The sequence below is a fragment of the Mesocricetus auratus genome, unplaced genomic scaffold (assembly GCF_017639785.1).
Source record: "Mesocricetus auratus isolate SY011 unplaced genomic scaffold, BCM_Maur_2.0 Super-Scaffold_100015, whole genome shotgun sequence".
Lineage (NCBI taxonomy): Eukaryota > Metazoa > Chordata > Mammalia > Rodentia > Cricetidae > Mesocricetus > Mesocricetus auratus.
The window spans coordinates 42,239,324-42,252,755 of NW_024429198.1; positions in this window are offsets into that span (position 1 = coordinate 42,239,324).

The window sequence follows — 13,432 nt, forward strand, 5'->3', positions numbered from 1 at the left end:
GAATCTTTATGTGGTTTGGGTATCAGGGTGACTGTGGCCTCATAAAATGAATTTGGCAATGCTCCTTCTGTTTCTATTTTCTGAAATAATTTGAGAAGTATTGGTGTTAACTCTTCTTTGGAACTCTGGTAGAATTCTGCACTAAAACTGTCTAGCCCTAGGCTTTTATTATTTTTTTTTTGATGGGGAGATTTTTAATGATTGTTTCTATTTCCATAGGGGTTATAGATCTACTTAAGCTTTTTTGTTTTGTTTTTTTTTAGAAACTGGGTTTCTCTGTGTATCCCTGGAACTCACTCTATTATAGACCAGGCTTGATTGGAACTCAGAGATTAATCTGCCTCTGCCCTAAAGGCATGTGCCACCACCTCCTGGTTTATTTACTTTTTTTTATTTGATCTTGATTTAGCTTTGGTAAGTGGCATTGTAGGGAAAAAGGATCAGTCAAAGAAACACACTCTGAGCAGAGCCAAAGAAACACATTTTGGCCCTGAATTCAGAACCAAAGAAATGTACCCTGACCCTAAAACCAGTGTCAAAGAAACACACATTGTCCCTGGAATCAGAGTCAGTGAAAGAAATGCACCCTGGCCCTAAAATTGGAGCCAAAAGGCAAAAAGGACCAGAGAAAGAAACACACTTTGGCCCTAAAACCAGAGCCAAATCTGACCCTAATCCTGTGCAGAAAACTAACAAATCCTCGAGCAGGAGCTCTAGCCAATGTGAGCTCTAGCACTAAAATCTGACCAATCCCCACCCTGGAAGCCCTATATAAACCCTGTGTCTGTTCAGCTTGTGGCTGTTTGTGCTACCAGATTGTCCTCTGCCACTCTGGCAGAGGGCAGCTACTCTCCTGGATTCTTCCCAATAAACCCCTTTGGTGAGCTTTGGGTGAAGATCTTCTTTTGCCAAGGCGGTAGAGCAGAGGCGACCCTGGGCAGAGCAGAGCGATCAGATAGAGCGGAGTTGTTCCACTCGCCTCTCCTCTCCCGGGAGCAGAGCTGAACTGTTGCAACTTTGCTCAGAGGAGCAAAACTGCTACACTAGGCAAACATCCCCAGCTGGAAGACCCTCTCCTGCCGGAGCAGAGCCAATACACTGGGGAAGCCTTTCCCTGAGGCAGATGTTGTGCTACTGCAGCCTGTGGTAGTCCTTGGCTCCTGAGCTCCAGGATACCTTTTCCATCTGAGCTGTGTAACACTCAGTATTCTGTGACTCCTGAGTGCCAGAATACCTGTCCCACCCTATCCGCCCGAAATGCCTACAGGTATGTATAGAGAAAATTATCCATTTCTTTTAGATTTTCCAATTTTGTGAAATGCAAGTTTTAAAAATACATCTGATATTTTCTGGATTTCCTCAGTGTCTGTTGTTATGCGCCCCCTTTTTGTTTCCGATTTTGTTAATTTGGATGGTCTCTCTCTATCTTTTAGTTAAGGATAGGGTTTGCTTGCCTTGTTGATTTTTCTCAAAGAAGCAACTCTTGTCTCATTGATTCTTTGTATTGTTCTCCTTGTTTCTATTTTATTGGTCAGCCCTCGGTTTGATTATTTCCTGCCATCTCCTCCTCTTGAATATGCTTACTTCTTTTTGTTCTAGAGCTTTCAGGTTTCCTGGTATGAGATCTCTCCATTTTTGTTTGTTTTTGAGACAGGGTTTCTCTTTTATAATTAAATTAAAAATTTAAATTAAAAATCTTATTTTACATACCGATCCCAGTTCCCTCTCCTTCCTGTCCTCCTTTCACCCTACCACCTTTCATCCAGCCCCCATCCTCTCTTCAGGGAGTGTGAGGCCTCCCAGGAGGAATCATCAAAGCCTGTCACATATTTGGGGCAGGACCTAGGCCCTACCCCCATGTATCTAGGCTGAGAGAGTATCCCTCCATAGGGAATGGGCTCCCAAAGTCCACTCGTGCACTAGGGATAAATACCGGTTCCACTGAGAGAGGCACCATAGACTGCTCAGCCCCCCCCCACAACTGGCACCCACATTCAGGGGTCTAGTTTGGTCTTATGCTGGTTACTCAGCTGTCAGACTGGGGTCCATGAGTTCCCACTTGCTCAGGCCAGTTGTTTCTGTGGGTTTCCCCTTTGCTCATCACTCCTCCCTCTCTTCCTGAATTCCAGGAGTTAGGCTCATTGCTTAGCTATGAATCTCTGCTTCTGCTCCCATCAGCTACTGGATGAAGACTCTATGATGGCATTTAAGGCATTCATCAATTTCATTATAGGGGAAGGACATTTAAGGTAGCCTTTCCACCATTGCTTAGATTCTTAGTTGGGGTCATCATTGTGGATTCTTGGAGATTTCCCTAGTGCCAGATTTTTCGTTAAGACCATATAACAGCCCCCTCTATTAAGGTATCTCTTTCCTTACTCTCCTTCTCTGTTCTTCCCCCAAATCCAACCGTCCTGATCCCTTATGTTCTCCTCCCCCCCTCCTCTTCTTCCCTCCTCTTTCTCCTACCTCCACCCCTCCCCCGTGCTCCCAATTTACTCAGGAACTCTTGTCCCTTTCCCCTTCTTGGATGGGGTCAATCTAGAGACAGGGTTTCTCTATGTAACATGCCTGGCTGTCCTGAAACTCACTTTGTAGACCAGACTGGCCTGCAATTCACAAAGATAGTCTACTTTGCCTCGAGAGAGCTGGGATTAAATGCGTACACCACCATACCCAGCTCTCTCCAACTTTTTTTAATGTAGGTATGCTATAAATTCATTTTCATTGACATCTATGAAGTCATTTCTTCCTTCCTTCCTTCCTCCCTCCCTCCCTCCCTCCCTCTCTCTCTGTGTATCTCTCTCTCTCTCTCTCTTTCTTTCTTTCTTTCTTTCTTGACCCAGTAGTCATTCAGTAGAGAGTTATTCCATTTCCATGAGTTTGTAAGTTTTCTGTTGTTGAAATCCAGCTTTAATCCATGGTGCTCTCTCTGTAGGATGCAGGGGTGATTTCAGTTTTCTTGTATCTGTTGACACTTGCTTTATGACTAAATATGGGATCACTTTTGGAGAAGGTGCTGAGAAGGAGGTGTATTCTCTTGTTTTGGATGACATGTTCTGTAGACACCTGTTAGGTCTATTTGATCCATAACATCTGTTAGATCCAGTATTTCTCTGCTTAGTTTTTGTCTGGATAACCTGTCTATTGCTGAGAGTGGGATATTGACATTTCCCATCATCAATGTAGGGGCTTCGATGTGTTATTTAAACTGTGGCTATGTTTCTTTTACAAATGTGGGTGTCCTTTGCATTTGGGGCATAGATGTTAAGAATTGAAACATTATCTGGTGGTGTCACACACCTTTAATCCCAGCACTTGGGAGGCAGGGGCAGGTGGATCCAGGGCCAGTCTGATCTACAGAACCCAGGACAGCCAGAGCTCCACAGAGAAACCCTGTCTCAGGGGAAAAAAAAGAATTGAAACATCATCTTGATGGATTTTTTTCTCTTTGTTGAGTATGAGGTGTCCTTCCTTATTCCTTTTGATTAATTTTGGTTTCAAGTCTAATTTTGTTAGATATTAAAATGGCTATACCAGTTTGCATCTTATGCCCATGTGCTTGGAATAATCTTTTCCCAGTCCTTTACTCTGAGATAAAATCTATTTTGATGTTGGGGTGTGTATCTTTTTTCTCTTTTTTCTTTTTTGGTTTTTTAAGATAGGATTTTCTGTGTAACAGCCCTGGCTGTCCTGGAACCTTCTTTGTAGACACTGGGTTTCTGGTGGTTACAGGTCTGGGTGCTGGGTTCTGCCTTTGTCTTTGTGATATTAGTGTTTTGTTCCTTGATTTCTGTTTCCTCTCTGGTTCTTAGGCCGAGTGGCCTATAGTTGAGCAGAGGGATTCCACCTGAATTGAGGGTTGAACTTCTGATGGCTGGGGTTGCCTCTGGTCAAGTAGGGGGTCCCTATCAGAAATGGGGATTGGGATATGGTGATGAGGGGTGGGGGGATTGGGGATAGATAGGGTGAGGAGGAGGCTGAGAGAGAGGTCCCAGGGCATGTGGCCTGCCTGGAGATTTTGGTGGAGTTCCTGTGTAGTTTTTTTTGTTTGTTTGTTTGGTGTGTGTGTGTGTTTGAGAGAGAGAGAGAGAGAGAGAGAGAGAGAGAGAGAGAGAGAGAGAGAGAGAGAGAGAGGATAACTCAGTAGTCTAGCAGGGGCTCAGGGACAGAATTGGGAGCTGGTAGACTATTGGGGGGACCACGAAGACAGGCAGGTGGGTGGGCACTGAGAGAAAGGGTGTGGTTCATGGGATTGTGGCCTACCTGGTGTTATAGTAGTCATTGTGGTCTTTCTGCCTGTATTTTTTTCAAGACAGGGTCTTTTGTATGTTCTCAGGACTATGCATTAGGGCTGACTTCTCATTTATAGGGCTGGTGATTAGTGTTAGCAGAACTGTAGCACTGTAGAGAACAGAGGGGCCTTCCAAGGTGCAGCTCAGGAAACCATGTCTCAGAGCTGTAGCCATGATGCACTGGAGTAGATACTGGGTTTCTAGACTTGGCTTTCAATGACTGTGGTTCTGGACTATGCAGAGAGACTGAGCAAAAGCTTGGATTTGGATTTTGGCAGATGCTGGTGGCATATCACTGTGCTGAGCATCATTTTGTTCAACACTGTAGGAGTTAGCATGACACTAATATGGGTAGTTCTTTTCTTAGCCTATGGTGTGTGCGTGTGTGCTCACACACATATGCATATTGGTCAGAGGATAACTCTCCGGAGTTGGTTGTCTCCTTCTGCCTTGTGATCCTGGCAATTAAAGTCAGTCAGACTTGTTAGCAAGGACCTGTACTGGCTGAGCCATATCTCTGCCTTCCTCCTTGTTTTGGAGACAGGGTTTTGTGTAGCCCAGGCTGGTGTCAAATTCTCTACACAGTCATGGATGATCTTGAATGCCTGGTGTTTCTCTCTCAACCTCGGAAGAGCTGGTGTTAGGGGCCTGGGCCTCCACACCTGTGCATGTAGTACTGGGGTTTGAACCAGGGTTTTGTGTAGCCCAGGCTGGTGTCAAATTCTCTACACAGTCATGGATGATCTTGAATGCCTGGTGTTTCTCTCTCAACCTCGGAAGAGCTGGTGTTAGGGGCCTGGGCCTCCACACCTGTGCATGTAGTACTGGGGTTTGAACCAGGGTTTTGTGCGTGCTAGGTGAGCACTCTACCAACTACACCACATTTCCAGTAGGGTTTTCCAGGGCCATGTATGTCCACAGGTTATTTCTGAGTTTTCTGCATGGAATGCTCGCTGGTCTCCTGTGGCTCTTCAGGCCACATTTGCAGGAATGAATGAAAGTCCCACAGGAGCAGGAAATCAGGACAACACCTACACTTGCTAAAATAAGCAGCTTCCCACCGAGTCCCTGGAGATCACTTGTCACCACAAGGGCAGACAGATGTATTGGGCAAAGTCTTTTGTTTTTATTTTTCTTCCAGGCTCCTTGTGTTCCTCTCCTTGGACTCAGTGGAGTGAGGCTCTCTGCTCCAGTCAGCTGGGTGAGGTCCAGTAGCCAGTCCAGTCTACAGTGAGTGATGCCATTTGAACAAACTCGGTAAATGCATCATCCTTCACTCAGGTCAACCTGCATATTTAGAACACACATTCCTGGAAATTGTGTCTGAAGCTCGGGCGTATTACCTGCTTTGGTAAAGCCATTCGGAATATAAGCTGTAGAACACACTGGACTAGCGTAGACTGTGCAGTGTTTGACTGTTCTAAGGTTCTTGTTATTCTGTTTATTTTCTTGTATGTCTCTTTTCTTTTTCTTCTAGTAGTACTGGGGATTTAACCCAGGGCCTCATGCTTGCTAGGCAAGAACTCTACCACTGAGCTATGTATACTTTTAGCCCTCTTTCTCTTATCCTTTTACCTTTTTTTCTGTTTTCTGAGACAGTTTCTCTGTGTAGCCTTATCTGTCCTGGAGCTCTCCATCCCTTGGTCTTTTTATGACATTACAGATAGCTCAGGTGTGCAGTGAAATAGAGATACCAGAGACCTTGAAGACATGCATAGAAATATGGATTTATAGCCTGACTCCATACTCCAGCTCTGAGATGCAAACAAGCATTCCACTCCCATCTCCACCTGGATACAGTGCTTTTGCTGGTATCTCCCAAAGAAGGGCAGTGCTATTCTTTCACCTTGGATCCTAGTCTTTGGCCCAGCAGCCCTATCCAATCTCAGCTTGGTGAACTGGAGTAATGTTTGAACTTCTGGGCATGATGCACAACTTGTCTTCCATGCAAGCAAATGCTCAGTAATGTAACTGTTTTCTGCTTGCCAAGTGTAACATATAATGACTTTTTCATGTTTGGCGTATTAGGATTCTTTAGAAAAACACACACACACACATATATGTATGGGTGTAAATATTTATACACATGGATAGAACTATGTAAGGGATTGACGCGTGACAGTGTGGGGATTACATGTGTGAAATCCACAGTGCAGGCTAGCATCCTGGTGACACAGGTGACAATCAATGCTGGGTCTTGAGTCCAGTTCTTCAGGGTCTGATGGCTCACGAAGAATGTCTGTTGACTCCTTGAGGAAGACTTCTTTGGCAAGCTCCATCTTTGCTCTTAAGTCCTCCTGATTGGATGAGGCCTTCCCATGTAATGAGGAGCCAACTGTTTTAAAGTTACTGATTTGACCTCCATGTAGTGGTCTGTCCCAAGTCTGTTTGAGATTTTGAGGCCAGCCTGGGGTACAAAATAAGACTGTTTCAAAACCAAAGCAAACAAGAGAAGAGAAGACAAAGCATCCAGGCAAGGTGGTACTTTCCTGCAAGCCCGGCATTTGAAAGGCAGAGAAGGATCAATATTCCAAAGGCATCCTCAGCTGTACTGTGTGAGGCCAACTTGTGCTACGTGAGCTATCTCCAAATAGGAAAAGTAAACCAAAATAAATCAAAGCAAGCAAACAAATAGGAAAAGGGATTGGGGAGATGGCTCAGTGGGTAAGATTGCTTGCTGTGAAAGTGTAAGGACCTGAGTTCAGTTCCTTAGAACCCACAAAAAAGCCAGGTTGCACATGTACCTGTAATCCCTGCATTGTGGGGCAAAGACAGGAGGACCGCTGGAGCTTGTGGTTACCAGCTTAGCTTCACATTTGGTGAGAGACCTTGTCGCAAACGCATAAGGCAGAAAATGCATAAGAGTGGCACATCTGCCGTCTTTCTCATATTCTATATATGTACACACTGTGTGCACACATACACACTTACAACACACATACACACACATATACTCACACACACACAAACTCTCATATACACATACGTACCCACACATATGAATTCTCACTCACTCACACAGACTCATGTATACATATTCATACATACACACACAAAGTCACACACACAAAGTCTCTCTCTCTCTCTCTCTCTCTCTCTCTCTCTCACACACACACACACACATATGCAAGGAAAAAACCCCAGAAACTCTGCAAATTTGAATATTAATGCACTTAGAAAATAGCTTTCCAGTGACATTTAGATAGGCCTTAGACAAAACCAACAGCATACAGACACAAAGTAACTGCCACACTCCACAAGCTGTGTGTGGCATCTAGGTATCAGTCAAAGGAAATGACTGGAGTCATCATGGCACTAAATCGCAGCAGGAGCTAAGGATATAAACACGAATCCTGGCTACTGTAGGACCAGTGACTTACATATGGCTCTTGGTGGCCACCCGATCTGGACATCACCAATTGTCCCGAGTGGCAAACTAGCCTTCAACATCTGCCTACCCCTCTGTATCTACCCTGCTTCCTATATGTGTCTTTCCATGGAGTATGAGCCATTTTGCCTCTCTAACTATCCCAATACTCCACCCATGTTTACCTAAAATGAGGGCTCCCACGTGCCTGCCGCCCTTAGGCGCCTGGCAGGCCTCTGGATGCCTTCCAGCCAGCCTGGGCCCAGGAATGGGAACTGGCTTTCTTCTGACTGCCAGTAAGATCCCAGCTAGGCCCTGTCAGCACGAAATCTGCTTCCGAAGGGTGTCCTCAAGCCAGCCTGGGCCCAGGGAACCCAGCTCCCTTTCGTTTTTCTTAAAACAAACAAACCAACCAACAAACAAAACGCACATCAAGGTGAGGTCAGCCTTGGAGCTTGTCACACCATCAGTACCGTAGGAACCAGCTGCTCTTTTTTCTATGAAGAAATGATGAGTCACCACATAAAGTCCTCCCCTTGAATCCTCCCACCCAGGGCCTCATCTACGAAAGCCATTAAAATGACCTTTAAGCTACATTTTTACTTGTTAATTTTATGAGTACCACGGCACCCAATGGCATATGCGTGTGGAGGACAGAGGACAACTTGTGTGAGTCAGGTCTTCCCTTGCACTAAGTAGGTCCCAGGAATCAAAGTCAGGTCAGGCTTGGTGGCCAATGACTCTACCCACTAAGGCCCCCTGCAGATCCTCCCCCAGGGTTTACAGTTTTCTTGGTTGGTTACTGCAAACAATAAGTGCTAATATGGCCAGCCCTCCATCTTACCTACACAGCTCCTTCATCTCCTTTGGGTCTCCTTACCTTGAATGCTTCCCTAACTCTGAGTCCTAAGTAGCTCTGTTAAGAAAGGAGGGACATCACTACAGCTTAAATTCAATAATTCCAGAAAGCCCACCTACACATGGAAATTGAACATTGATCAACAGATCCAATGCTGGGTCAAGGAAGAAATAAAGAAAGAAATAAAAGACTTCTTGAAATTTGATGAAAATGATCACACAACATACCCAAACTTATGGAACACAAGGAAAGCAGTGTTGAGAGGAAAGTTCATAACACTAAATGTTTACATAAAGAAGCTGGAAAAATCCCACTGTAGTGAATTAACAGAACAGCTAAAGCACTAGGACAAAAAGAAGCAAACTCACCCAGAAGGAGAAGATGGCGATAGTCAAGTTGAGGGATGAAGTCAATAAAATAGAAACACAGAAAACAATGCAAAGAATCAATGAGACAAAGAGCTAGTTCTTTGAGAAATTCTTTGACAAACTAACTAAAAGACAGAGAGAGAATATTCAAATTAACAAAATCAGAAATGAAGAAGGGGATATAACAACAGACACTAAGGAAATCCAGAGAATCATCAGGCCACACTTTAAAAACCTATACTCTACAAAATTGGAAAACTTTAAGGATATGGATAATTTTCTAGATAAGTGCCACATACCAAAATTAAATCAAGAACAGAAAAACAACTTAAATACACCTATAAACCCTAAGGAAATAGGAACAGTCACCAAAAGTCTCCCAACCCAATCCAAGACCACGTGGATTCAGTGCAGAATTCTACCAGATGTTCAAATACCAATACTCCTCAAATTATTCCACACAATAGAAACAGAAGGAACATTGCCAAACTCTTCTTGTAAGGCTACAGTTACCCTGATACCCAAACCACACAAAGACACAACCAAGAAAGAGAATTACAGACCAATTTCCCTCACGAACATAGATGCAAAAATACTCAATAAAATACTGGCAAACTGAATCCAAGAACACATCAAAAATTATCTATGATGACCAAGTAGGATTCATCCCAGAGATACAGGGATGGTTCAACATGTGAAAAACCATCAATGTAATCCATCATACAAACAAACTGAAAGAAAAAAATGACATGATCATCTCAGTAGATGCTGAAAAAGCCTTCAACAAAATTCAACACCCCTTCATGATATAGATCTTGGAGAGAATAGGGATACAAGAACATACATAAACATAATAAAGGCAATATGCAGCAACCCAATAGTCAACATCAAACTAAAAGGAGAGAAACTCAAAGCAATCCCACTGAAATCAGTAACAAGACAAGACTGTCTACTATTTCCATGTCTATTAATATAGTACTCAAAGTTCTAACTAGAGCAGTAAGACAACAAAAGGAAATCAAGGGGACACAAATTGGAAAAGAAAAGTTAAACTTTCACTATTTGCTGATGATGTGATAGTTTACATAAGTGGCCCCAAAAATTTTACCAGAGATAAACACCTTCAGTAATGTAGCAGGATACAAGATTAACTAAAACAACAATAACAACAACAACAATGACAGCAACAAAAAACCAAACCAGTAGCCTTTCTATAAACAGGTGATAAACAGGCTAAGAAATCAGAGAAACATCACCCTTTACAAAAGCCACAAATAACATAAAATATCTTGGGGTAACTCTAACCAAGCAAGTGAAAGACCTGTATGACAAGAACTTTAAGTCTTTAAAGAAAGAAATTAAAGAAGATATCAGAAAATGGAAAGATCTCCCATGCTCTAGGATAGGTAGGATCAACATAGTAAAAAATGGCAATCTTACCAAAAGTAATCTACAGATTCAATGCAATCCCAACACAGTTCTTCACAGACTTTGAAAGAACAATCCTCAACTTCATATGGAAAAACAAAAACCCAGGATAGCCAAAACCACCCTGTACAATAAAGGATCATCACCACCCCTGACTTCAAGCTCTACTATAGAGCTATAGTAATGAAAACAGCTTGATACTGGCATAAAAATAGACAGGTAGACTAATGGAATCCAGTTGAAGACACTGATATCAACCCACACACCTATGATCACGTGATCTTTGACAAAGAAGCTAAAAATATAAAATGGAAAAAAGAAAGCATATTCAACAAATGATGCTGGTATAACTGGCTATCCACGTGTAGAAGATTGTAGATAGATCCATGTCTTTCACCATGTACAAAACTTAATGGATCAAAGAGCTCATTATAAACCCATCCACACTGAACCTCATAGAAGAGAAAGTGGGAAATACCCTTAAACGCATAGGCACAGAAAACCACTTCCTAAATAGAACACCAGTAATACAGACTCTGAGAGCAACAATTAGTAAATGGGACCTCCTGAAACTGAGAAGCTTTTGTAAAACAAAGAGCACAACTAACAAGACAAAACAGCTCTCTACAGAATTGGGAAAAGATCTTCCCTAACCCCACATCTGACAGAGGACTGATCTCGAAAATATACAAAGAACTCAAGAAATTAGACATCAAACTACCAAATAATCCAATTAAAAAATGGGGTAGAGAGTTGAACAGAGAACTCTCAACATAACAACCTCAAATGGCAGAAAGACACTTAAGGAAATGCTCAACATCCTTAGCCATCAGGGAAATGCAAATCAAAACCACTCTGAGATACCATCTTACACATGTCAGAATGGCTAAGATCAAAAACACCAGTGACAGCTCATGCTGGAGAGGATGTGAGAAAGGGAAACTGTAAGGATTCAAGCATTATGCTGGCCTGACCATGTCACCTGGCAGAATGCACTCAGGCAGTACCCTGGTCAGCCTAGGGTTCCATGGTTGCATACATAGTCTGCACATAGTTGCGAGGGATCCCTCTAAAAGAAAGACCCTTGCCCGCTTAAGCTCTCTTTCCCTGTCTCTTTCCTATTGTTCCCCTGGGGCAAATGGGACTTTTCCTGTCTTCCTCTTCTCTTCTGTCCTCTCTCTGTCTCTGTGTTTCTTTACCTTATTTTCTTACCTCCCCCTCAATAAATCTTGCAATATGAGTCAAGCAAACAGGTTTACGTTTCCAAATCTGCCTGCCTGCTGTCCATCACCCGACTGCAAGGGACTGGGGACCAGCCTCCTGAGGTCCCAACCCACTCAGCATTATTCCTAACAGGAACATTCCTCCATTGCTGGTGGAAGTGCAAACTTGTACAGCTGCTGTGGAAATCAGTATGGTGATTTCTCAGAAAATTAGGGATCAGCCTACCTCAAGATCCTGCAATACCATGGTTGAGTATATACCCAAAGGAGGCACATTCACACCACAAGGACATTTGCTCAACTATGTTCATAGCAACATTATTCATACTATCCAAATCTTGGAAACAACCTAGATGCCCCTCAACTGAGGAATGGATAAAGAAAATATGCACAATGGAGTACTACTCAGTGGTAAGAAAAAATGACACCTTAAAATTTGCAGGTAAATGGACAGAACTAGAAAAAAAAATCCCGAGTGAGGTAACCCAGAACCAGAAAGACAAATATAGTATTGACTCACTTATAAGTGGATACCAAACATAAAGCAAAAGATACCTAGTGTATAAGCAACAACCCCAGAGAAGCTAGAACCCTTTTCCAGAAACAGATGGAAGCAGATGCAGAAATCTGCAACTAATCAATGGGCCAAACTCCTGGAGTAAAATCGAAGTGAGGGAGGAGTGATAATATGAACAAAGGAGTCAAGACCATGAGGGGAAACCCACAGAATCAGTTGACCTGAGCTAGTGAGAGATCATTGACTCAGGGCTGACAAATGGGGAACCAGCATATGACCGAACTAGACTTCCTTAATATAGGTGACAATGGTGTGACTGGGACAATATATGAGGCCCCTGGCAGTGGGTCCAAGACCTAACTCTAAAGAACAAACTTACTTAGTTAGCCCATTCTATATGGAGGGATACCTTACTCAGCCTAGACAAGGGGTGTGGGGGTGGGGAGGTGCCTTGGTCCTGCCTCATTGAGATGATGGGACAGGCTTAGTAGACTTCCTAGGGGAGGCCTTACCCTCTCCAAGGAGCAGATGGGAGGTGAGGGGAAGTGGGTAGAGCCAGAAGAGAGGAGGGAGGAGGAACTGGCATTGGAATGTAAAAATTAAGTCAATAAAATGAGTTAAATAAAAAAGAAAGGAGGGACAGACAGACAGATGGATGGCCAGAAAAGGTTGCAAACACAAAGGAGAACCTGACTGAACTATTTCTGGAGACTCATCTCCCTAAATCAGCCTTTGTAAGTGCCTGGGCCCGAAGGGACTAAAGCTCGTGCCTGTCTGGAGTGACGCTGTTTGAACCTTGCTTTTCGCCAGGCGGTGGTGGTGCTTGCCCTTAATCCCAGCACTCGGGAGGTTACTTTTCCAAAAGGCCCCTGGCTCTGATTGCTCCGTGTTGACCCTCAGATCTGTACCTCCTTAGGGCAGGCTGGGGGAGGAGGTGCCTGTAAGTAAGTTTCTGAGACAGAGGTTAAGTGGTAGCACAGAGCTATTTCACCACTTCTGTTCCTGGAGGTCTAACATCCACATTCCAACAGGGTCAGGAAACAGGAAGCCAAACAAAGGAAAGGAAGACAGGAGGAAGAGAAGAGCCAAGGAAAGGTTCTCCAGGCTCACTGGACCCAGTGGCTGCCTTTCTAGCTTTGAGTAGAGGAGACCACGGAAAGCAAGGAGTTTCTGTTTTTGTTTAAATTAAAATTTATTATAATGAAATTAAAAATAAAATATAATTAATTTCAATGACATATACAAACAGGATAAATCCCTTCCATATGTATAGTTTAAATACTAACAATGAGAGTATGGCCTAAGCCACAGAGCAGTGAAGCTATCTGAAGTCCTGTGTGAGGGGGGCTTCCGAGGACCTTTGGTTGTTTAACCC